At 41.4% G+C, this 26,847-nt stretch overlaps 1 protein-coding gene and 1 pseudogene across 9 annotated transcripts in view; one reads left to right on the top strand and one right to left on the bottom strand.

Annotated features, from left to right (window-relative positions):
* Positions 1-26,847, bottom strand: part of ELMO1 (engulfment and cell motility 1) — a 595,247-nt gene that overhangs the window by 547,636 nt on the left and 20,764 nt on the right. The gene's annotated exons all lie outside the window — the stretch shown is intronic.
* Positions 18,328-18,467, top strand: LOC129041835 (small nucleolar RNA SNORA51; annotated as a pseudogene).

The raw sequence follows: 26,847 nt of genomic DNA, 5'->3' as shown, positions 1-26,847 counted from the left end.
TTCAGGACCTGCTACCCCAAAACACGGCACCTTGGCATTTGAGAAAACAGCAGAAGCAGAAAGGTCACTCTTACCTTCCCCTCACCCCTTTTCTCCTAAAGCAGGTCATAAAATTGAGGAAGGATTTTCTGACTTTTCTTTGAAGCACTTCGTAAGAGCCTCATGAAAGAGTATATTAGTCTGTTCTCACACTGCTATAACAACATACCCAAGACTGAGTAATTTATAAAGGAAACAAGTTTAATTGACTTACAGTTCAGCATGACTAAAGAGGCCTCAGGAAACTTATAATCATGGCAGAAGGGGAAGCAAACATGTCCTTCTTCACAAGGCAGCATGAAGGAGAATAATTCAAGCAAAAGCAGGGGATAATCCCTTATAAAACCATCAGATCTTGTGAGAATACACTCACTATCACGAGAACAGCATGAGGGTAACCACCCCCATGATTCAATTACCTCCCAGCAGGTCCCTCGCATGACATGTGGGGATTATAGGAACTACAATTCAAGATGAGATTTGGGTGGGGACACTGCCAAGCCACATGAGAGACACTCCTTCCCTAGACCCAAAGGAAAGGAGCTGAAGACATAGAAGTGACAAGAAGAACCTGATCAAACAGGCCTTGCTAAATTTCCCACAGTTCATTACAATTAGATCATAGATAGCCCCTTTGTCCAATCATACATCTCTAAGACTGTCTACTCTTCAATGAACCTAAGCATAAAAATACACAGGTTTACCTGCTTCTCCGGGTCTTTCTTTCCCTACGAAGACTCCTGTGGCACATAAAACTTACATCAAATACATGTGTATCCTTTTCTATTGTCATTCTGTCATTTGTTACAGGGGCCTCAGTCATGAACCTGATGATGAGTGGGAAGAAGCTATTTCCCCTCCCCTACAGCGACAGAAAGTTATGAGTGGCTCCAGCAATATTCTGCTTGATAAATGGATGAGGCCAGGTTGTGAGTGAGAATATCATTACAGGAAGAAACCATGAGCAGAAATTAGAGAGACTCCAAATTACTGTTTCCTGGCTTCTATGCAGCTAGAGTGACTACAGAACTCATTTGGGGTCAGTAAAACATCAGAGAAAATTCGCTGGGTTTTTCGTGGGGTGGGGGGATGTTCACTTTTCTGATAAAAGGGACAAAATGGAAGGACAGCTCTCGGTGTTTCCCCTTCCTCTTTCTTCCTAAGTGTTTGGGGACTTGATGCCTGGTGCTACAGCCGCCATCTTAAGACCATGAAGTATGAGCAGAAGACAGAAAGCCAACATACTTACAGAAGACTAGAGGGAGAGAGAGTCTGGATCCTTGAGGACAGTCTTGAGCTATTTAATGAATCTGAAGCCATCTGATCCCTGACTTCTGGTTAAGTAAACAATTAATATCCTTATACTAAAGGACACTGTTAGTCTGTATCTCACCCAGTACAACATACTTTTCTGGATATTTCAGAATCAGGGTATTACACCTTAAAAATAGTACCTGCATTTTTCCACATATTATCTTTAATTTCTGTTCCCAAACTACAGTTACATGGAAAATTAAAAAGCAAGGAGGAATGGTGTAACCACCTTTGAAGATAGTTTGGTACCTTCTTACAGAGTTAAACGTAATCTTGTCATACAATCTGGCAATAATGCTTCTAGGTATTTACCCAAACAAGTTGAAAATGTATGTCCATACAAAAACCTGCACTCAAATGTTTAGAGCACTCTTCTTCCTATTTACTGAAACTTGCAAGCAACTGTGATGTCCTTCCATAGATGAATGAATAAACTGTAGTATAGATACACAATAGACTATTACTCAGCAATTTTTAAAATGAGCTATTAAGCCACAAAAAAACATGGATAAGTTTTAAATGCACATTTCTAAGTGAAGGAAGCCAGTCTGAAAAGGCTACATACCTGTATGATTACAATTATATAACATTCTAGAAAAGTCAAAACTATAGAGACAGTCAAAAGTTCAGTGGTTTGCCTGGCACAGTGGCTCACACCTGTAATCCCAACACTTTGGGAGGGTGAGGTAGGAAGATCACTTGAAGCCAAGGTCTGAGACCAGCCTGGGCAACACAGTGAAACCCCCCCAACTCTGAAAAAAAATCATTGGTTGCCAAGGGTTTGGAGGCCAGGAGGATGGTAGGGGGGTGCATAGATGAAGCATCGTGGATTTTTAAGGCAGTGAAATTATTCTGTATGATACTGTAACAGTAGCTACATGACATTGTGCAAATGTCTTTCTCATTTATTTATTTATTTTTAAGACAGGGTCTCACTCTGTCACCCAGGCTGGAGTGCAGTGACACGATCACAGCTCACTGCAGCCTTGACCTCCTGGCCTCAAGCAATCCTCACACCTCAACCTCCAGAGTAGCTCAGACTACAGGCACACATCACCACACTCAGCTATTTTGTTTATTTTTTTTTTTGTAGAGATGGGGGTCTCACTATGTTTCCCAGGCTGGTCTCGAACTCTGGGCCTCAAGTGATCCTCTCACCTCAGCCTCCCAAAGTGCTGGGATTACAGGCATGAGCCACCATGCCCAGCCCATTATGCAATTGTCAAAACCCATAGAACATACAACACAAAGAGTGAATCTTAATGAACTGTTGTTGTTCATTCATAATAATGGATACTAGTTTAATTATAACAAATGTACCACACTAATGCAAGATGTTGATAATAGGGAAAACTGTGTGGATAGCAGGTATATATTGGAACTCACTGTGCTATCTAGTCAATTTTTCAGTAAATCTAATACTTCTAAAAAATAAAATATGTTAATGGGGAAAAAAACGCAAGAGAAAATGAGAGGTGGGAAACAGAATCCCTAAAATTGTAATCATTTTTTTCTCTCCAATCAGCCCAGAAAGAAATTCATTTTAAGGTATGCATGGGAAGGTTTGGGCCAGCACTTTCCATCCTCACTGGTCCACTCCCTCTCCCATCCCACCAAGACCCATCTCTGAATGTCTAGGTGGCTCCCCCTTCCACCTTCACTCCATGTGGCAGCCCTCTCCCATGCACACTGCATGCTGTCCCATACAGGTGACTGTGTGCCATGATTTCTACGGGTATCTTATGCCCTTTCTCATTTGGTGCTATCATGGCCACTCCCCGCCATTGTCACAGCTTCCTGGTGCATCCCTAGGTCCCACGCTATTTTTAACCTTTGATATTGACATATCTGACAAACAATGTATCTTTTAGATGCTTCTCCACGTTAATGGAAGTAACAACCTGGCATATAATAAATTCCCTGGGCCCTTCAGGTTGTTCCAATAAAGGTTCTCCTATAACCAAGACACTCTTCAAACAAAACACACCCCATCTGCGAGGCCCAGATGCCAATCAGTGTTGAAATGTTCCTCCTCTTTGTGGCAATGTAGCAAGGTTTGCAAACTTAGCATAAAAAGGAGATACTACACCCCAGTACCAAAAGTTTCCTGGATCTTTTTTTCCATAGTTTTCTTTGTGGCTTGGAAGGCTGGCTTAAATTTTTAGTTCTAAATAGATTGTGGTCGCAACTGGGTAATCATTACTTGATGAAAAACAAAATATCTAGTTTTTAAAAAACATTCAGCTATTGTTTGGCTCACATCCTTTCCCCTCTTTTTTTCTCCCATTTTTAATTTTTTTCTGAATAAAATGCAAACAGCTCATGATCAGGAGTCCTCATTGAAACTATGGGCTCTGAAATTTGCCAGAATAAGGCATTTGCTGAGCAATCATTTCCAGGAGAGAAGTCACTGTGGCCAGACCAATGAAGCAGTGGTAATGTGGGCCACCAGCACTGGGGGACTGTAATGGTTGTGTGAGAAAGCATAACTTTGAGTGACAATGGGATTTTATCTGAATGAATCTTTCCCAAGAATAAGGCATGGGTGCTTTTTATACTTCAAGACTGAAACAACAACGATGGGGAAAAAAAAACTAAGAATTCCTCCAAAAAGGTCAGGCTTTATTGCAGGTCCCAGCCCTTGCATATATTGTCCCCTCCTCCTGGAATGCCCAATGTTTCCGACCCCCTCCCCACACCTCAGCCTCTACCTTGTCTCACCTCTGCCCCCATGTCTGTCTGTCACACCCAGAGCTTGCTTATCTGCAGTTATTCTTCCAAATCACGGAGAAACACAAAATCCAGATAGGTCTTTGAAGTACAGCAAACACACTTCCGTGTTGCTTTAACTGACACAAATATGTGTGATGAAATGAAATGCACAGAATCGCAAATGTTATCCTTATAGGCAATGTGTTCCTTCATTTCACATTTTAGGCAATCACAAAGCAATTAAACTTTTGTGTGCACGGGGCACTAAAGTCGTGTGTGGCATGCTTCCTGGGACTCAAGGTGTCGGGCTTGTTAATGGGAAGGAGGGAGTCAGGAAGATAGGCTTATTCATTCCCTGGCAGTTAAAATTCAGACTGGCTGAATCAGCCCAGCCAGTCCTCCTCCGATACTCCAAAGGCTTTCCAGGGGAAACCAGAGTGTCTTGAACTTGCTAGCCTCAGAGGACAGTGCATATGCTGCCCTGCCCCAGAGGTCAACTCCGCTGGTCCCAACAGCCAGCCTCTGGGAAGTTGGCCTCAAGAGAGTTGACCACCAGAGCATGGGTCAGAATTCACTGGAGAACCCATCCTAATATGGAAAATGTCAACGCTTGCTTCCCTTATCAGTAATTCCCAGTCCACCGCAGCTACAGGCAGAATCGGAAGTCAAGCTCAAGCTGCAGAGCTGAGATATCACTGGGATCTAGGGGTATTTTCAAGCCGTTAAGCGGACCTCATCTCCCACTCCTTGCATCTTAGGGCTCATTCCATCATTCACGGGAACGCTTGAGTACTCACGCTGGTTCAGGCCCTGCGTATAATTAGTTTGGGAAACAGAAGTTTCTTGTTAGTGAAAATAAAGATGGTGCAAGGGAGAAATCTGCAGTTGGTGCAAGGGAGAAATCTGCGATATTACTCTTTCATTTTTTTTTCTCTCTTTGTATATATTCCACCCTCATGGCAAATGTGAAAGATTTCCATTGGATGAGATACTGAACTCAGTAGCCACAACAATGAGGGGCATAAGGCAATGAAACTAAAAACATATTCTTAGGAAAGAAAAATGAAAGTGAGGAAATAAGAATTTTTTTTTTTTTAATTATGAGACAGAGTCTTGTTCTGTCACCCAGGCTAGAGTGCAGTGGCGCGATCTCGGCTCACTGCAAGCTCCGCCTCCCGGGTTCACACCATTCTCCTGCCTCAGCCTCCCGAGCAGCTGGGACTACAGGCGCCCACCATCACGCCCAGCTAATTTTTTTGTTTTTTTTTTTCAGTAGAGACGGGGGTTTCACCGTGTTAGGCAGGATGGTCTCGAACTCCTGACCTTGTGATCTGCCCGCCTCGGCTTCCCAAAGTGCTGGGATTACAGGCGGGAGCCATCGCACCAGGCCAAGAAAATATTCTTAGTCTTGTTCTTTGCATCTTTAAAATATAGCATTAACTAGAAGATCTCAAAGGTCCTTCCAAGATTAAAATGGTATGACTCACTAATAATCAGGAAATATAAATTAAAATAACAGTAAGATAGATACCCACATTCATTCCTCAGATGGGCAAAGATGAAAGAATTCATCAGTATTAACTGTCAGTAAGAATTTGTGGTAAACAGAATCACATACACTGCTGAATTGGAGGGTAAATTAATATAGCCTATGTGGAGAACACTTTGGTAATTTATAATAGCTTGAAAAAACTTACAACTATACAAAATCTGCACACGCATGTTTACAGTAGCCTAATTTATACTTGACAAAACTCAGAAGCAACTAAGATGTCCTTCAATAGGTGAGTGAATAAACAATGGTACATCCACACAATGACACAGTATTGGGAGATAAAAAGAAATGATCTATCATGCCATGAAAGAACATGGATGAGGGTCTGGCGCAGTGGCTCACGCCTGTAACCCCAGCACTTTGGGAGGCCAAGGTGGGCAGATCACGAGGTCAGGAGTTCAAGACCAGCCCGTCCAACATGCTGAAACCCCGTCTCTACTAAAAATACAAAAATTAGCCGGGCATGATAGTGGGTGCCTGTAATCCCAGCTACACAGGAGGCTGAGACAGGAGAATCACTTGAAACCAGAAGGCAGAGGTTGCAGTGAGCTGAGACTGCACCACTGCATTCCAGCCTGGGCGAAAGAGTGAAACTCCATCTCAAAAAAAAAAAAGAACATGGATGAATCTTAAATGCTATTTCTAAGTGAAGGAAGCCAGCCTAAAAAGGCCACAGACTGATTCCAACTATACGTCATTCTGGAAAAGGCAAAACTATAGAGACAATAAAAACATCAGCAGTTGCCAGCAATATGCAGTGAGAGAGGGATGCATTCGTGGACTGCAGGGGATTTTTAGGATAGTAAAATTCTTTTGTATGACAGGATAATGGTGGATAAATGGCATTATGCATTCGTTCAATCTCAAAGAACTGTAAAAAACAAAAAGTAAACCCTAAGGCAAACTATGAACTTCAATGAATAATAATGTATCAATATTGGCTCATTGCTTGTAACAAATGTTAGTAAGAGGGAAGCCCTGCTGGGGAAAGAGAGGATATGGAAACTCTGTACTTTTTTCCCAATTTTTCTGTAAACCTAAAATTTCTCTTAGAAAAAAATTGATTAATCTTTAAAATATTTATTAATTTTAAAAATAGTAATTTCAAAAAATTGTGTCAAGTCTGTAAGTGAATTTTACATTGGTAAAGAACACTGAATACCACAATAAATATATACAGTAGCATTGGAGTTTATATCCACACTATATTTGTAACCTTGTGTTCCCCATACTAAAGAAATAGCTATCATGCAGCAAGGGTTCAATAAAATAATGCCTGTGAAACTGCTCTGAAAGCAATAGAAAGCCCGGCAGAGGTTTAATTCTAATCACAACCGGTTACACAATAGATATACATAATGAAGTTGAAACCCCCAGGAAGAATCTGGGCAGTCTGGCTACCTGATTATGCATCACTCTCTAAGATACATTGGAAAAAAGATGACAAAGAACTCAGATAAGCCCCTACTCTCTGTCTTTCCAATGCACTTCAACGAGATTCTGCTATTGGTAGGAAGTGGAAAAAATAACAGCAGAGCGACATTTGCACTACTGTGTACACTGCAGCATTAGTCACAATAGCCAGGAGGGAGAAGCAGTCTAAATGTTCATTAATAGATGAAGGGATAAAAAAATGGTAGGAATATACATACAATGGAATATTATTCAGCCTAAAGCAGAGGGAGATCTTGTCATGTGCTACAACTCAGATGAACTTTGAGGACATGATGCTAAGTGACATAAGCCAGCCACAAAAAAACCCATACTGCATGATTATACTTATAGGGATTATTTAAAGTAGTCAACCTCCTAGAAACATAAAGTACAGTGGTAGTTGCCAGGGGCTGGGGATAAGGGAAAGGGGAAGTTGTTTTTCAGTGGGTATAGAGTTCCAGTTACTCAAATGAAAAAGCTCTAGAGATCTGCTGCGTAAGAATGTGCATATAGTTAATGTGATTGTACTGTATACTTACAATGGTAAAGTTGTAAATTTTGTGTTGCTTTTAACCACATGCAAAAAAACTGTTTTAATAAAATAACAGCCCTGAGCATGACTTTCACAGAATAATCTGGAAGTTTAAACATTGTTTACACATCGGGCCATGGCACAGAAAGCCTAAGTGAAACTCTGAAACAACAGAAAGCACAGAGTTCAGAACAAACTCAGCACAATATCAGCAGAAAGGTGATCTGGAAGCTGACACACAGCAGGGTTTTGCAAGGGAAAAAAAAAGTGAACAAAATTCCTGAAACCTACTGGATGCCAAAAGTTCATGGGTAGCTTTTTAGGTTCTGACCTTACTTTGAACTAATGCTGACATCTATTAAATAACTTCCCTTAACTAGTGATAACAATGAAGAGAGCTATCATTAACGGGTCACTAGTTTTATGCTGATTTATAGCTATCATTTCGTTGACTCCTCTTAGCAACTTTATACGGCAAGTGTCCTGGTTGTGTACCGCTACGTAACAAACCATCTCCAGACTTACTGGCTTCACACAACAACAATCACTTTATTTTTCTCATGAAACTACAATTTGGGCAGGGTTGGGTAGGTATGGTTTGTCTATGCTCCATGCACAGTCAGCCAGGGCAACTCAACTGGGGCTTGCTGGGGGATCCACTTGTAAGATGGTCACTCATGGCTGGAAAGTTGAGGCTAACTGTTGGATGGGAACTCAGCCAGGCCCGTGGGCCAGAGGCCTCAATTCCTCCCACTTGGGACTCTCCATGGGCTGCTTGGGCTTCCTCATTGCATGGTGGCTGGGTTCCAAGAGCTACACTACAGAGCAAGATGGAGGTGAATAACATTTTTATGATGTAGCCTTGCAAGCCATATAGTATCACTTCTGCTATGCTCTGTTGGTCAAAGCTGTCACAACATTCCACTCAAGATCAAATGGAAGGAACATAAACCCTATTGCTAGATGGCAGGAGTTTCACAGGGATATTGTAAGATCATGTATGATAAAAGATACTGGTATGACCATTTTGGAAAATACAATCTACCACAGTAAATATTATCATTATAATCCCCATTTTTGCAAGCAGGAAAACTGAATCTTGAAAAGGTAATTATCTCCCTCCTTCCCCCAAAGTCACATAGCTATTAAGCAACGAAGCCAGGATCCAAAACCAGATATACCTGACTCCCAAGTCAGAACCCTTAACTACTATGACTATTTTGCTTCCAACCTCCTCTACAATTCCTGCTGTAATTACTCTAGCTCAGAGAGTCTCTATCTTCTTTGCATAGGAAGGATTATTTTATGTAATTGACATGAAAAAAAATGAACTCCCCAGTACTATTGCAGTTTGGTGACTGACACATAGAAAGCTCCCTAAAGTTTTGCTAAATTAGATGTGTCTTCTCTCCTCTACTAAAGTATAATCTCCTTGAAAGAAAAAAACAAGTTTAGTAAAACCTGGTATCCACATAAAATTTGATTCAGTTCCTTGATCACAGCAAGGGTTCAGTAAATGCTTATTTGAAATGTATCTACTTGTCTTCGTGTCTTTCTCTCCAACCCTCCCCACAACCCCATACTGTGAGGCACTAAAAAGCAGGGACAGAGGGCCAGACGCCTCAGTTCCAGTAACCTTCTGCTCTAGTCCCTCCCAACCCTTAACACACACACACAGCCCTATACCGTGGGTCTTCTACAAATGTTATAATGAAAAAATGAATGAATAAATGACATACATGGATGAAAATGAAATGAACAGTAATCCAGGTTTATAATCACTTTCTTCATTCAAACAAGGGAAAACTAATACAATGAGAAAAACTAGATCCCATCATACAGCCTGCTGGCCTAGCCCTAAAGGAAGGCAACCTGACACATTTTGGTAGAGAAACAAAAAACAGTGGGTTTCCTGTTGGAGGAAAAAAAAAAAAAAAAAAAACAAAACTGCAAAGGGAAGAAGACATGAGTGGAAAGAGTTTTTAGCTAACTAATGAAAAGGATGCAATTCATGAGCTATATGCTGTGACACTTTTTGTCACCCTCCCTCTGTGGATCCTGGGGTCAGCGCAGAAGGCATCAGGATAGAGAAGGAGGAAGAGAATTAATGTTTACTGCACACCAGGCACTCTGCTAAGTAAGAGTTTGGCTTTTACTCCCACTTACACATTTTCATAATAAAACCCGGAACAGATAGAACAGGAAGTAGGAACAAGAAGTCGTATAACATTTTCCTGGTTCTCAGAAAACCATTTTAAGAAATAATTATGGAGACGCAGCAACTAATTCTACCTTACCAATATTCTAAATGGGAAGTCCCACAGATATTAATACTGGATTGTTAGTGGATAAATTCAAAGAGCAATATTATTCCCTGTCCACATCTTAGCAAAGTTCCCTCTCTTCCATTTACTGCTAGCCGTTGGTTTCTTCTAGTTTTTCAACATCCTACAACACTTTACTTTAAAAAGAAATCACTGTAACAAGCTATTATGCTCTTTCTTTTCCAGGAACAAGTGGGTACAATAAATTGTAGCAGTGATGAAAGTGGAAAATTACAGTGGAGAAAAATTAATATCCTTGTGCTTTTCATCCTCAAAATTCTTTAAATAAAATTTAATTTTCTGGCTATTGCCCTTTAAGTGTGCTAAGGTAGAGAGAGAAAATATATTCAGCTTTTCCAACTTCTCTATTGTATTAGAGGGTCTCTTTTCATACAGTCTACAGAAATGGCCATACAGTCCACAGAAATGGCATTTTTGTGTGTGTGCGGGGCCAAAGAAGAAGGGGGAACCTCAGAAGTGTATTGTTATGTTGAGAAAACTAATATTCATATGACTAATGAGCATATTTTTTCCTGATCTGGTTCATAAACTTTTTCCGTTATTCTGGTAATTATCAAAGACACTTAATTCAAAAGCACTCACATTCTCCACTTCTCAGAACTCTGCCTCTCACTCCAGCAGGAACGTCACGATGGTGTGAGATCACATGGTCACGGAGGGCTTCAGCTTTGATATTGCTGAGAATGGTGGCTCATGTCTTTCACTGCTTTAAACACAGTGTTATGGTTCAGTACAAGTACATATTTAATTAATATGCTCCACAGAGGAGAAAATTCTGTTCAAATTAAAGTCCCTTCCTCATGCTCAATTACTTCCTACCTCTGCCCACACACACACACACACACACACACACACACACACAAAATGTTTTGGAAGAAATTATACTAACCATCATTCGGTGCTACACATCATCATTCAAACTATGTGTTTATAATACAGAAAATAATTCTTACGATTATATTTTGCAAAACAACATGAAATCCTTTTGTTCTTTCTTCAAAGGAACAACTGAACTCCAAAAGAAAAAAATCACAGGAAGGAATGGATGGGTCCATGAAATGGCTTCCAGAGAGTTCTATTCTCAGGAGCCAGGGTGTTTGTGGGGTCCTCCTGGACACTGAGGAAAGGCTGTGCCAGCCCCCTTCACCACCACCTCAGCCTGAGCCCCTGACTTCTACTTCATTTGTCTTCTATAGGAGGCTTCTGCGGTAAGATGTCTCTTGGATAAATTACCAATTTCTACTTTAAACGACTAGTTTAACAGATGAAGACATTATATATACCATAGTTTACCAATCAAAAAACTACAGTGTGCCAACTACTATAGTTAAACACTGTGCAGACACAACAACTAAAGAAAAACTAATGCAACCATCATTTTAGCTTGTCATTTTTTTTCAAGAACAGTATTGGTTTTAAAACATGGGTGCATATCCTTGGATGCTCCTCCCTTTAAAAGGTGAATCCTCTCCCCCTAGACCCACCTTAGTGATTCTTCTCTAACACACAGAGTGTGTGGGAAGCTATGCTATGTGATTTCAAAGGCTAGGTCAGAGAAAAAAGATGCCACATGATTGTCTCTGCCTGAAACTTTCACTCTGGGGGAGGCCAGACGCCATGTCATAAGGACACTCAAGCAGCCCTAAGAGACATCCACAACCAGCAGCAGCTTGTCAGCCACAGGAGCACACCATCTTGGAACAAGTCCTCCAGCCCCAGTCCAGCCTTCAGATGACTGCAGCTCGAGCTGACATCTGACCACCACTTCACAAGGGACCCTTAGCCAGAACCACCTGGCTAAGCTGCTCCTGGGTTCCTCAGCCACTAAAATTATGAAAGAGAATAAATTATTCTTGTTGGGTCAAGCCACTAAGTTTTGTGGTGATTTGTTAAACAATAATAAGTCACTAATAGGAGACATAACCTGACCAAAATTTTTTTTAACTGCTTCACAACATGTAGGCTCGAGATTCTTAATACTTGCTCTGTCTGAAATCCCCCCTCTTCTCCCTTCCCCTTGCACACAAGACTTTCCTCATCTCTCCAGGAATCTTTCCTTGCCTCCTCCAAGCCCAACAGCCCTTTTTCCAAGCCTAGCTTTCCTCTTCGTCCTTTGTATTGTGGTTATTTGTGTGTCTGTCTCATCTCCCTGACCAGATTGAAAGACCAGGAAGTCTTGTTCAACTTTGAATCCACAGAAAACACCTTACACATAGTGGGCCTTTGGTTGATTTACTGAACAAAAGAAGAAATACCAGTTGGTGCAACCTGGCAAGCAGGACAATCACCAAATGAACCAAACTGTCTGAAGATATTTTTCACTTCTCAGAAGAAATCCCCTTGGCCAAAAATGAGCATCCAGGTAACATGTAAAGTATGCCCTTAGCTCTCTTTTTCTTGCCATCTAAAGTTCCAGCCTGTCACTCAGGTAAACACCCTTCAGCACTTTCCTTTTTTGGGGGCAGTTGTGGGGGAGACAGAGTCTCACTCTGTCACCCAGGCTAGAGTGCAGTGGTGTGATCTCAGCTCACTGCAACCTCTGCCTCCTGGGTTCAAGCAATTCTTGTGCCTCCGCCTCCCAAGTAGTGGGGATTACAGGCACACACCACGTCTGGCTAATTTTTGTATTTTAGTAGAGATGGGGTTTTGTCATGTTGCCTATTCTTGTCTGGAACTCCTGGTCTCAAGTGATCTGCCTGCCTCGGCCTCCCAGAGTGCTGGGATTAGGGATGTGAGCCACCACACCAGGCCACTTCAGCATGGCAAGAACAGAGGGAAACTGTGAAGTAGCAAAGTGAAAAGGTATAGGACAGAAGTCAATTTACCTCCACTTTAATATCAAAATAATGATATTTTAATATAATTAATATCATTTAATATCAAAATAATATTGAGTGAATGATTCCATAACGAATCATGGAATTCATTTAAATGATTCATTCCATTCATTTTCCACTAAGAAAATTAGAAAACATTATTTGATATTAGCAGCCAACATCCATATCTTATCAGGTCTGTGGGACTGGTAATGGGAAATTGAAATATGCTAAACAGTACCTCTTAGTATCCTGCTGGAAAATCTTTCTATGCTTAGGGACAACTACAGAAATATTCACCAAAAATATCTGAGGGGGAAAACCCCTGTACATTACATGTAGAATATTAACACCTACAAGGTGGAGAAGACAGAGGATGGATAAATTCATTAATCTAAATTAAGCATATCCAGGTCACTGGCTATGGTGGATACTTGTTGGGGCACACAAACACCAAGTCACTCTTCTTAAAAATTATCTAATGTTTGTTCTGGCATTCTCTGATCACCACTGCTGGTGTGTTGGGGGAATCTGCCCTGTGGCCAACTCCAAAGTCCAATCCTGTTTGGCAGAGACAGAAAAAAAGAAACCCTAAATGACCCAGAAAGTGGCTGAATCAATCTAATTCTGTAACTCACCATACCTCTAATCTTTTCAATGATATAAGCTTTTATTGTTTAAGCCAGTCGGCATTCAATTTTCTGTTCCTTACCATCAAAGTCATCCTACCTGCTGCACTGGAAAAATCTACCATACATCCCTGGGTGTGTTACAATGAACCTTTCCCTGTGAATAAAACAAGAGCAAATAAAGAAGTAAACGCTGGGCAGGAACATTGCAAAAACACTAATAATCCTTTTTTTTTTTTTCCTGCAGACTGCAACGCACGTAGCGTGCATTAAAAATCTTGAGAAATATCTAAAGCCAAAAAAGCTATTTAATGGTTTAAACCAGTTATCTAAGTTGATTTGACCTTGGTATCACTAATTACACAAAACCAAGTAATTTCCTACCTTCTGACATACATACTTTGGGGCCATAGTATTCATCTTCATGGCAAATAAGTTGACTCTTGGTTATATGCATACAAAGCCTCTTAATTTTTAAATCCACACTAATTTCTCTTGCAATCTGGAGCCTTGTTGGAATATCTCTCACTGCTTTCAGCTACTGCCTGAGCAAATTAGCATGCATGTACTCCTGAACAAAATAAATTAAGCAAAGCGCATCTGTGTCCCCCAAAGTTATGTTACGTGAAAATACAGAGGTCTTTGGAATCACTGAAAAGTTCTGGGCTATATGTGCATTTCTGTCCTCAAATGCAAAGATGTCCCTACATCTTCAATATCAAGAGTGTAGGGTTTAAGAGCATAGTTCCAGAGTCAGAGACTATGTGAGTTCAACTCTTGGCTCTACCACTTTTAAATGTGTTGACTTGGCAAGTTTATTTCCCCAGTCTCAGGTCCTTATTATAAAATGTGAGTTATGATAGACAGTATGTAAAGTCTAGTGTGGATATAAAAATTAAATGATCATAATAATAATTCATCTAAAGCAGGCAGCACAGTGCCTGGCACATAACAAATGTACAACAGATGTTTCTTGCTGTGATTGTAATACCTACAATTGATACTGAAAAGGAAAATAATTAATGCATGAAAAAATGTATCTTCCCAAAGATATATCAGGGCTTCAGGGAAAGGAAACGTAAATTAAAGTAATAATAACTCTCAATATAAAGTGAGTGGATCCAACTTAAAGTTAAACATTAATTCCTGATTATTTGCTTTGGGAAGAGGAAAGAACAGAGTACATTAAAAATAAATAATACCCCAACAACTCATAAACCCAATAACAACAGCGCAGCTTCAACATGTCTTAGAACAAAATTCCCAAAACGACAAGAGACCCATATACAAATTAAGTTAAAAACATATTCCATAATGAAATCTACAGTCCTAAAAACCAGCATTTCAGATTATCAGTATCATTAAAGGAGCATACAAATTCAAAACTGTGTTTTCAGATTTGCGGCTGACCTGTAACAGAAATAAATGAACTAACTAGAGATAATTCCTTTTTTGGGCTTCCATCTAAAGCTAAGCTTTACTTAGGCTTTCAAATTGTTGCACTTACTTCCTAAATCAGATATGCCACCAAAACTGCCCACTTTTGTCAACTGTCAGGAAAACTGACAATACGAAGTTCACAAAGACGAAGCAGGGAAGAAAATAGCAATTTGACTTGCAGTCCACTCTCAGGTTTTAACTGTATGGAAAATTTTATATACACATATATTTTCCAAAGTTAAGGAATATGGTTTAGAATCTCAGGAATCCCATTCTCACTGAATAATTAAACTGGGAGAATGAGAAGTTTCATACCATGACAATGCCACTGTCAGAACTTACTGAACCCCAGAAAGGACCTATGGCCACCTCACCCAGAGGAGCAGGCTTGTCCATGCGCACGCACAGACCCCAGTATGAATGATGCCCCTGGAACTGGGCAATGCATAATCTCCATTTCTTAGATTCCCACCCTAAAAGGAGTGCCAATTTGCTTAGAACAGCTCAAGGCCTAGATTCTCTGGAATTTTCCCAAGAGAGTTATTTTGCATTTGCTTACAATTTGAAAGCCTAAGTAAAGCTCAGCTCTAGATGGAAGCCCAACGAAGAAAGTATCTCTAGTTAGTTCATTTATTTCTGTTATAGGTCAGCTGCAAAGAGTAGCCTAAGAGATTTTAATCAAGCAAATATTTGGAGCAAAATTAGTGCTGACAACAACCTTGTAAGCAAAATTTGTGTGCAGGTGAGTCAGAATGTGTTTTGTGGCATTGAAAGAGTTAACCACCTGTCCTATCAACAGTGTGTACTTTTGTGTTTTGCTCATTCACTTCCTCAATTTCTCCACAAACCTAGCTTACGAAATCAAATGACTGCAAGTGACTAGTTGTAAAAGCTAAACCCCTACTGAGCACTTTCTATGGGCGGGATACTCTGCCAAGCATGATTTCATTTAATTCTCTCAATGATCCTAGAAGAGGGCACCATTTTACAGCCAAAGAAACTGAGGCACAGAAGTTTTGCTGGTGGACACACCACTGAAGCGGGGATAGAAAGACTGGACCAGAGGCAGCTGTTATGCATGGAAAGGTGTCCCCTGAGAAAGACACGTTGAAGTCCTTTCCTGCTATCTGTGAATGTGACCTTATTTGGAAATAGGTCTCTGCAGACATAATCAAGTTAAAACGAGGTCATTTGGGCAGGTGCTAAACCACTAGGATTGGTATCTTTATAAAAAGAGAAAGATGTCTACTAAAAAAATGCAAAAATTGGCCAGGCGCGGTGGCTCACACCTGTAATCTCAGCACTTTGGGAGGCCGAGGAGGGCGGATCACGAGGTCAGCAGATCAAGACCATCCTGGCTAACACGGTGAAACCCCGTCTCTACTAAAAATACAAAAACAAAATTAGCCGGGCATGGTGGCGGGGGCTTGTAGTCCCAGCTACTCGGGAGGCTGAGGCAGGAGAATGGCATGAACCCAGGAGGCGGAGCTTGCAATGAGCCAAGATCATGCCACTGCACTCCAGCCTGGGAGACAGAGCAAGACTGTCACACAAAAAAAAAAAAAAAAAAGCAAAAATTAGCTGGGTGTGGTGGCACACATCTGTAGTCCCAGCTACTCGGGAGGCTGAGGCAGGAGAATTGCTTGAACCTGTGAGGCAGAGGTTGCAGTGAGTCGAGACGGCACCATTGCACGCCAGCCTGGATGACAGAGCAAGACTCTGTCTCAAAAACAAAAGAGGAAAATGTCATGCAAAAACAGACACACAAGAAGGCAGCCATATGAAGATGGAGGCACAGCTTGGAGTGATACTGCACAAGCCAAGGACCACCTGGGGCCACCAGAAGCTGGAAGGGGCAAGGAAAGACCCTCCCCTGGAATCTTCAGGCCAGCTCCTTGATTTTGGACTGCTAGTTTCTAGAGCTGTGAGAGAACAAATCTGCATGGTTTTAAGCCACCCAGTTCATCAAAAGATGTTAAGGGAGCCCCAGGAAACAAACTCGACATTGCAGGCTCTCCCCAGCTACTCTTTCCTGCCTCCATTTTCTTTGCACTTGACCTGACCTATCTGCTAAGAGACAGAAACCAAAACTTTCATTCCACCTTCTTTTTCTGGACTTGAGATTGCTACAGATAGAAAGTGCAGCACATTTTGAACTGTCTTTAACAGTGTGTTTTTTAAAATGAATTTTCACATTAGAGCATTCTACCCCTAAGTATTTTCTAGATCAGCTCAGGCATCTCTGCTCCCCATACCTCTACCCCTGACAGCAGCCTGCAGCACCACAGTACTCCAAGCAGTTAGCAACTTCAAAACAGATTTTCAAAGTGCAATATCTGGTGGCCTGGCCCAGTACATTGCAATAAGGTAAGGCCCGTAGGGAGATTCCAGAATCTGGAACTGGATCTGCCCAGGCCCCTGGGGTGAGCAAGACCTCTGGCAAGGAGAGAGAGCTTCAGGAGTGGGAAGAGACGGTGCTGTGCCAGTGCAACTCTGTATCTGGTGAATAGCAACACCATGGATGCGTCAGAGTCAGCTCAGATAACCTCAGTCAGATGCTGACCTGCAGAAGTCTCAGGCAGGGCCAAGCGTGGAGATGGAAAATCCAGAAACACACAGATGCGGGCAGGCAGAGTCAGAGAAGTCATCTTGCAGGTATTATAAGGAGGTGTCAGTCATCAGGTTAAGCGTGGGAGGCAAACTGCAGCTTCTGCAGTGAAGGGGCAGTGAGGCGAGATGGGGATGGTAAGAGTCAAGTGCCCAGCTCTCAGGGTGCTGCAGAGGCTAGGATTCGGGCACTTGCAACAAGACTAAGCAGCTACAGAACATGAGTCGAGGGAAGAAGAGCACCCAGCATGATTGGGATCTCTCCAGTGTTGGGTCCCAGGGTCCTAGAGACTCCCCCATAACCCCACTCCTACCTCCCAGGGCTGAGCCCGCAGAGGAGGATGCTGGCAGGGAGAACAGAAACAGCCGCTCAGGATGCAGGCAGGCTCTGACCCAATGTGGAATTCTAAATGCCTTAGCTGAAATGCAGAAAGCATTTTCTGGTAGAACAAGGCTAGGTTTTCAAGCTCAGAGAAAACCCAAGATAATACTCTTAAAATATTTGTAATTAAAAATCTAAATAGAAGGCTATGCTAATTGAGAAGAGAGTAGTATTTTTTTACCTTTGTTAGAGTACTTGGTGAACAGCAGAATTAATTAGGGGAACAGGAGGAAGAAGATGGAGATGCTATCTGGAAATGTCAATATATTCATGGGCTGTTTGTGATTGGATGGGTTTGTTTTGTTTAACCTGTTTTCTACTAAAAATGTATGATTTTTTTCTTTGTTGTCCTCTCAGGGTTGTTGTAAAATTAGATACGATAATATGTGATAACACTTTGGAAACAGTAAAATGTTAGGGCAAATTAGGGCTGCAATATTGCCATTTACATAGAGGTGTCAGAACTATCACTATTTAAATAACTGTATACAATTTGCTAGATGCAGAAAACTATAAAGATGAGGCCTCCTGGTGCTTACCAAGGCTGTCTTCTTACACTGACTGAAGCAGAGAAAGAGGAAGCAGAGTAAACCTATACCATGTGCACCTCAGCCCAGGCTCTGTGTGTGTGCCTGGTCTGTATTGTAAATGCAGGGAAATGGAGTTGAAGAAAAAAGTACTATAAAGATGAATAAAGTTTGGTCATATGTGTATCATCCAGAGATGACCAGTGGCAACATTTTCATATCATTTATTTCAGTAATTTTTAGTTTACTTATTTTTACATAATTGAGTTCACACTATTTCACATCATGCTGTTTTCACTTATATGCATTTTCCCTTGCACAAAACATCCTATCATCATTTGTAATTGCTGCAATATTCCATTGCATGGTGCTATAATTCAACCATTTACCGGTCTTTGGAGAATGAGGATGTTTTCATGATTTACACATACCTAATACAAATCATTGGGAGCTTTCAGAGGCTGAGAGGTAAGGCCCCTGAGTCAAAGCACAGGACGAGTCTTGTGCTCTCAGTACCGATAGCCAAACTGCCTCCCAGCAAGGCTGCATGCAGCACTGTTCACTCCAAGGGTGATGTGAGAATAGCTGCCCCGGCACACTTCAACAACGCAAAGTGCTCCATGGGGGCACCTAGCAAAGATGGTTTTATTAGGTAGTAAGAAGGGGAAAAACACATTTTATATTTGGACGTTAGGAGCAGAGATATATTACTGTGAAGCTAAGAAACCGTAATCTTTAGAGCCTTCCACTTGACTAAGCCCTGCCCATTCTCATTCTAAATAATCTATTCACTTTTGTACCTAATTTTGTGTTATTTTCATAAAGGGGGCTCCACAAAATGTGGATGGATCCATCACTGTCTAGGAAGAACATTCAAGGCTGTGTTGGATAAACCAGTGACACTTTCCACAAACACAGAGCTAAACTACATTGCCCGGCCTTTCCTGCGTGTGCCACAGCTGGGATTAGGTTCTGGCTAAAGGAAGGTGACATGCTGGCTAGACATTGATGCCCTGTGTAACTCCACTGACCACTTTGTTAGAGGACTTGGTGAACAGCAGAATTAATTAGGGGAATAGGAGAATGCACTTTAAAGTGATCAAATACTTCACTCTTATTGTATTGTCACTGATATTTTGGGGTCATTTATAACAGCTTTTAGCATCAACTACAGTGACTAAAGCAAAGCCTTCCAAAACTTAGCCACACATGACCTGTCCATCTTGCTGGCTCTCTTTGGATGCCTGTATCACAACTGCCTTACTAATTTGGCATCTTTCATTCTTACTTCCAACCCAAGCAAGCAAACTGATTTACACCAAGTGTGCACACTTGTATCTGATGGCCTCAGATTTCACTGCTGCAAACCTGCTTCTGCCACGCAGTATGTAAAAGTGAAGCCCAGAACCCTAAGCCACATCTTCCTCTTAAAAGCACACTCTGAGCAGTACAGACTAAGCTCTTCCTAATGAGGAGATGGAGCAAGTGGCAGAGTTAAACAATTTCCATCAAACACTTTAGAATCCTGAGTTTTCTACAAAGGAGCACAGATGTTCATATCTCTGACAACAGCCAGAAGCCTCTGCCAGCACATCAGCCCATTTCAAGAGAAAAACAGACACAAATACTAAGTATATGCCAAGTTTCCTCTCAAATAGCTTTCCCCCGTTTTCTTATTTCATCCAGTTTGACGTTCTTTCTACCTTGCCCACCACATATTTTCTGATCTCCCAGTGCTCACCCATTTTGCAATGATCAGCCAGAAGGGCTCAAAATTGCTTGCATCCTTCCGAAATACATTCTGCTCTATATCCAACAACTTCCTCAAGCACCTTATCAAAATATTACACGTTCCTTTGGGCCACAATTAAAGTTCTCACCCCAGATGCTATAAATCTTTCCCTGTGAGGATAGTCCTCATGATATCAAAGCTAAGAACAGTCAAGCCTGGAGATTCTCGAATATAATCAAAACTTCTAAACGCCGGGCTGTTTTGAAGCCAGCACATCAATTCATTCCTGGATTCTTAGGGGCTGAATATGCAGCAAATGGATGAAGTTGCAAAAGGAAGGGGTGGAAAATTAAAGGCTTTATCAAAACAAGATTGCAATGGATTTCTGAATATTCTTCCAACAGACAGGGATAAAAACAGCCATGCATTATAGACTTCAGCAGAAGAGGGCTGGCCAAAAGGGTTAACCATTTTCATTGGTCAAAACTGGCCCCTCTGCTTGGAGTTTACAATGCAGTGGGACTGAACCACAAGAAGCTGAGGCCAAAAGTGATGGGCAGTGGTGTTTCTGACCTGAGTGGGACCAGGAAGCCAACCTATCCTCCCAAAATGTAGACAAGGGGTGCCTCTGTCCCCATACAAAGGATGACCTTTAAAGAATGCAGTTCCCAAGCCAATTGCATTGTGCAACTCAGATATTTGTGGTCTCATCTGACTGGTTAGCTCTCATGCTTAGAACATCTGGCTAACAAGATTAAAGCCTATCCCAGGATAAGAAAATTAGCTTTCCTCTATTTCAACACCACAGACTCATCCTCATCCCAATTTGAAACAGCTACACGAAGCGGGCAAACAATATTTATTGATTACCCATTATATGCACAGCATCGAGGAATAAATTCAATGGGGAAATGAGCCTGCATTATTCATCAAAGTCTTTTCCAGCCCTGGAAGAGTCTTATTTCTGTGAGTTTAGAAAAAGAATTTACATTTCTCTGGCCAAGAGGCTGGAGTTATTGGCTTAATTCATCAGCTTTTTTTCCCCCAAAAAATCTGTGCTTCGCTTTGGCCTAAGGGACCTGGTACAAGTCACAACACATCAGCAATATTAATAGAGAAGCTCGTGTGGTTTTCCTGCTTCTCTTAGAGGATTCAGCTATACGCAGGAACACACAAGACTTTTAGGGAATTTTGTTTAGTCATGAAGCAAATGGCTTTCATAATTTTAAATGTTTTGATGGATTTTTAAAACACTTAAACAGGTCTACAAGTAGATAGATGAAGCAGGCAACACTTGCCTTCCTATTTAGAAAAAAAGGGTTTTAAAATTCATTTACTGATTGTGTAAACTCCAAAATGTTTTCTAGTAATGATGCACTACAAGACTTCTTTGGAAATCTAAAAATCGGACAAGCATGATGCCACACTAAATGAAGTCATGACGCCTGAAGATACCTCCAAAGGCCATTTCAGACTCTCTGGGCTTGGGGAAAACCATTTAGATAATTTTCTACCTAGAGTTCATAACAAAAGCTACCATTTATTGGCCACAGCCCATGAGCGAAGCCTGTTAAGTCTGCACAGCAAACTCTAGAGGTCTGTATTGTTACCACCATTTTACAGATGGGGAATTGAGATTCAAAAGCATTACATAACTTGCTTAAATTTTCATATCTGGTAAACCAAGAAAATGGGATTCAGGTCCCACTCCTTCAGGCTCCTGGTGCCATGCTCTTAGTGAGGCACCCATGTCTTCTGTGTTACAGGTTATCACCCTAAAATATATAGGGAAAAACATGGCACCATCTCCCTTCAGTAACATATGTCATAATTTCATCAGACATTCATCTTATAACCTGCAGTAAACTACAGATATGATTAAGCCTGTGTCTCTTTACCTAATGTCTAAAGATACTTCTGAGGCTAAATAAAACTCACAGTTGGCCGGGTGCGGTGGCTCACACCTGTAACCCCAGCACTTTGGGAGGCCAAGCTGGGAGGATTACCTGAGGTTAGGAGTTTGAGACCAGCCTGGCCAACATGGTGAAAGCCCGTCTCTACTAAAAATACAAAAATTAGCCAGGCGCAGTGGTGGGCGCCTGTAATCCCAGCTACTCAGGAGGCTGAGGCAGAAGAATCGCTTGAACCTGGGAGGCAGAGGTTGCAGTGACCTGAGATCGTGCCACTGCACTCCAGCCCAGGTGACAGAGCCAGACCGTGTCTCAAAGAAAACAAACAAACAAACAAACAAACACCTCACAGTATTCTACTGTGTTTCATTTTTGAAACATTGATTCCTATTTTTTTTATATATGTGTTTGTCTCTTTTCTGCCGATAGTTTATTTCACTCTACAAGGCTTTATGGATCATACCAAAATCAATTTCTTCTCAGGGAAATACCGCCTTGGGAAAACTCAGGTGTCCACAAGAAACCTAGCAAAGAATTTGACAGATACTGTCCGATTCATTACCCTTTCTCTTTTTTAAAAAATAAATGCCCTCTACCAGAGAAGCCGCATTTCTAATCACTAAAACACCCATCTCTGAAAGTGATGATGCCCTTCCCTTAAACAAAATGATCTTCTCTGGATGAAGTGTGTGTAAGTACTTGTAGGGGCTACGCTGGGTGGTCATCATTGGACCTCATGGGTAGGGGTCCCTCTAAAGCAGGGAATCCCCTGTGGAATGCAGATCAAGGTCCAGTGGGGCACTTGCCCACTTCCCAGGACAACCAAGCAAACTAAGAGGCCAGGAGCATGCCACCAACAGATCATCATTTCCTCCAGAGCAAACTGGTCTTCGTCAGCCACAAATTCTTTCAAGAAAAAGATAGGCAAGTAGAAAAGCCATATATGCTTTGATCTTCTTTACCTTTTCCTGCCAGCACTGACCACCTGGGCAGCTCCAAATCTCCAGTCCAGTGGACTAAAAACTTCTCATACTGTACAAACATTAGCCAGTTTTCCTATGCTAGAAACAAGTAATGCAAAGAAAGCTATCATCCTTCCATGAGTCCTTCTCAGTACTCATGGGCAGCGATTCAGTATCCCACAGTAGGCTACCTAGTTTAGAAAATTGATAGATGGATGGATTGTCCCATACCCACAGGTATGAGCTGATAAGATTCTGAGTCCTATCCATTTTATGTCTGAACAAACCACATATACTCCTCAAGAATTTGTCAATATTAGCAGTTGGGCTAGGCCTTAGAGATTCTGGCACATTAGCAAAATGGCCAAAAGCCTGGGAATCAAAATATGGTTGTGATCTGAAAATTCCAACCAATGACACAATTTAGCAATGCCGAAAAACCTACAGAGATGATTTTCAAACATTACTCACTTCACAAATAATCTGTCCTGTAATGAGTGTTCAAGCTCAATGCTGTTCAGAACTGGGTTTCTTAGCAAGGGTGACCAAGAGACCTATTTCAATCTGGGGACCTCTTGGAACATTTTGTTTTAAACTTCTCAAAGAGTAACACACACCAAAACTAATAATTATTACACATTTTTAATAATAATAATAATAAACCATTTTGTTATAGAATGGGAAAGATTCCAATCCATCAACAGCTTATTCAACAAATATTTACTGAGGCTGTGTTATCACTGCCTCATACTAGAAACTGGGAAAACAAAGATGAAAGATGAAAAAGGCAAGCCCTCTGCCTTGAGAAGACCCACGAAATGCTAGGGTTTCCAGTCTTTATAGATTTATGGTTTTCTTAGTCAATTCAGGATGCTCTAACAAAGTACCATAGACTAGGTGGCTTATTAACAACAGAAATTTACTTCTCATAGTTCTAGAGGCTGAAAATGTGAGATCAGGGTGCCAGCAGGGTTGGGTTCTGGTGAGGGCGCTCTTCTCAGCTATGGACTGCCAACTTCCCGTTATGTCTCACATGACAGAAAGAGCAGTAGAGAGCTCTCTTGGGTCCTTTTTATAAGGGCACTAATGCCAGAGGGCTCCACCCTCAGGACCTAAGGCCCTCCCAAAGACCCCACTTTCTAATACCATCATATTAGGTATGAGGATTTCAACACAAGAATTTGGAGGGGTGGGGGTGTAGGCACGAACATTCAGTGCATCATGATTGTTATCCAGAATTATTTACATGTGTCTCCTTATATCTGTGTCTTGTCCACTGGTTCAATGCTGTACCACCAATTCCCAGCATGCTTGGCACACCGGAGGCACTGGATATCTATCTGTTGAATGAATAAATTAATGAATGACATAAGCTCTGCCAACAGCTAGTTTTGGCTTTGGCCAAGTAATCACAAACCTCAGATTTCCCATGTGTAAAATGAGTTTAAAACATTAGGTTCCCCAAATAGGTGCTCCACAGAGTATTGGTTCTGCAAAACGTAATGGGTTTTATTGCAGAAAAAGGGAACCTGTGGCTAAGTGAGTTTGAAAACAATCAATATTACAAAAGAAAGCTGATTTCTACTTGAGTCTTCTCCATCTGTAATACGCTGATATACTGAGAACTTCTCAGGGGATGTCCTAGGCAGAGTCCCCCACTCCAATGAGGCTATAAAAATCATCATTTGCAACTCTCCAGAACAAGGCTCTGGACCCTCATGCCTAGCAGTTTAACACCAACAAAAGGATCCATTCTTCAACATCTTCTTTGATGTGAACTATTCTCAGGGAGCTAAGATGGACAGAGGTGTGCTCCCTCCTTCACCTCAGCTCTTTCTGGCTCTATGGCCCTGGGCAAGTTACCCAACCTCTCTAAACTTAAGAGTTCTCTCTCTCTCTCTCCCTCTTTTTTACTGAGATGGAGTCTCATTCTGTCACCCAGGCTGGAGTGCAGTGGCACAATCTTGGGTGACTGCAACCTCCGCTTCCCGGGCTCAAGCGATTCTCCTGCCTCAGCCTCCGAAGTAGCTGGGATTACAGGTGCCCGCCACCAAGCCCAGCTAATTTTTGTATTTTTAGTAGAGACAGGGTTTCACCACATTGGCCAGGCTGGTCTCGAACTCCCGACCTCAGGCGATCCGCCCTACTTGGCCTCTCAAAGTGCTGGGTTACAGGTGTGAGCCACCATACCCATCCTGAATTTGCTATAAAATAAAATACTAGTAGTAATTAATTCAAAAATGGCCTGTAGTGAGAACTAAATGAGATAACATATATAAATCACTTGGTACCACTCAGAGGAGACGCTCTGTAAAGGTCAGCTCTCCTTGTTATTATTCACAAACATACCAGCATCTTATTTGGATTCCAGTCTTAAGGTCACCAACAGGTAAACTTTGGCAAGTCAGTCCTTGTCTCGCCTCAGAAGTGGCACAGACAAAATCCAGGTTTTTGGCTTACCTCAGTGTTTCCCAAACTCTAGTTCTTCAAAGACCATTTCCTAGCCTATTTTACTCAGTATTTCTCTTACAATTATTGCATGTTAGTCTCATCCTAAACAAGGAAATCTAGGAAATCACAGGTTTGATGTCTTTGTTATTCTTTTTCCAAGACACATGAAAATGAATAAAAAACTATTTAAATACTTCTTAAAAGCCAGCATTATACCTAACTCATTTTCAATGCCATACACCGAGAAACATTTACTCAGGATTTTTATCCAAGATCCTTCTGCTAAAAAGATTCTATATCTTTTTTCCTGAAAAAAAGAAAAAAATCACAAACTAAACTATGCAAACACTAACCTAAGTCCCCTAAGACAATACAGTAGTTCAGACCACAAGGGGGTCTTCTTTAGAAACTAGATTCAAATCTAGTTTCTAAGCTAAACATCTGAACATCAGAGATCACAGAAGGTGCGGAGATGACTCTATGGCTTTCCAAAGAAAGAATGACATCAACTTCCAGAATACAGTGACATCTCTGTGATGTGCTACGTTAGCTGAGATATGAGGACGCATTTTTAAAGATATGTTTCAGGCTAAGACTTTTTCAAATTAAACTAAAATTCACAAAAAGCCATTGCTGTCCCTCCAGGAAAAACACCTGCTTTAGAACTCTTGCAGCTCTGCATGGAAGAATCCTGTCACCTCAGTCTGGGTCAGCAGTGACCAACATGCAACGTGTCACAGATCACTCTGATAGGAATATCACCCTCCTTCAGATGCCACCAAAACTGACACCACTATAGGATGGCTGAAAACCTATAAAAATATTTTAGATTAGTCATAAATAAAATGACTCAGGATGATATTCTGCAAACATTTTATGGACTCCAAACATTAAGCCTTTTCAAAAGTAAAAGTGAGCCTAAGTGGCAGTGGATAATATCGTTATTTTTGCTTTTAACTGCAATTATTCCTAAGCCCTTTTAATAGCTGTCACTTATTCATTTCCAGGCTGTAGCAAATTATAGTAAGAGGAGAAGGGAGCTGACAGCTCATTTCTTCTGTGAATGGCATGCTCCTCCATTTCTGCAAGGCCTGTGGGCCCTACTTTATGGCACATTTACCATCCCCAGGAAAATCCTGCTAAAAGAAGCAATAAAGACAATAGTGCTCAAGTCTGCCAGCTTGGAGGCTTTGGGTACTCCAGCAGAGTTTCCCAGGCCTCCATGCATTCTGATCAACAGGGGAGAAAAATAAGTTATCCCCATAGATATCCCAAAGGCATTTCATCTTTTTTTCTACATGAAGGATGTATGCTTGGGGGGGGGGGGGTGTGGCTTGGGGGGGGGGTGTGTGTGTCTGTGTGTGCACACACACATGTTGGAGGGGAACAGAGACAGCTGGTTTCATTTGAAAGGAATTAATAATGCAGGTATTATTAATATCATAAACCTCATCCTCTTA

The sequence above is a fragment of the Pongo pygmaeus genome, chromosome 6 (genome assembly GCF_028885625.2).
Source record: "Pongo pygmaeus isolate AG05252 chromosome 6, NHGRI_mPonPyg2-v2.0_pri, whole genome shotgun sequence".
NCBI lineage: Eukaryota > Metazoa > Chordata > Mammalia > Primates > Hominidae > Pongo > Pongo pygmaeus.
Note: the sequence above shows the minus strand (reverse complement) of the source record. Positions and strands in the feature narration are given on the sequence as shown.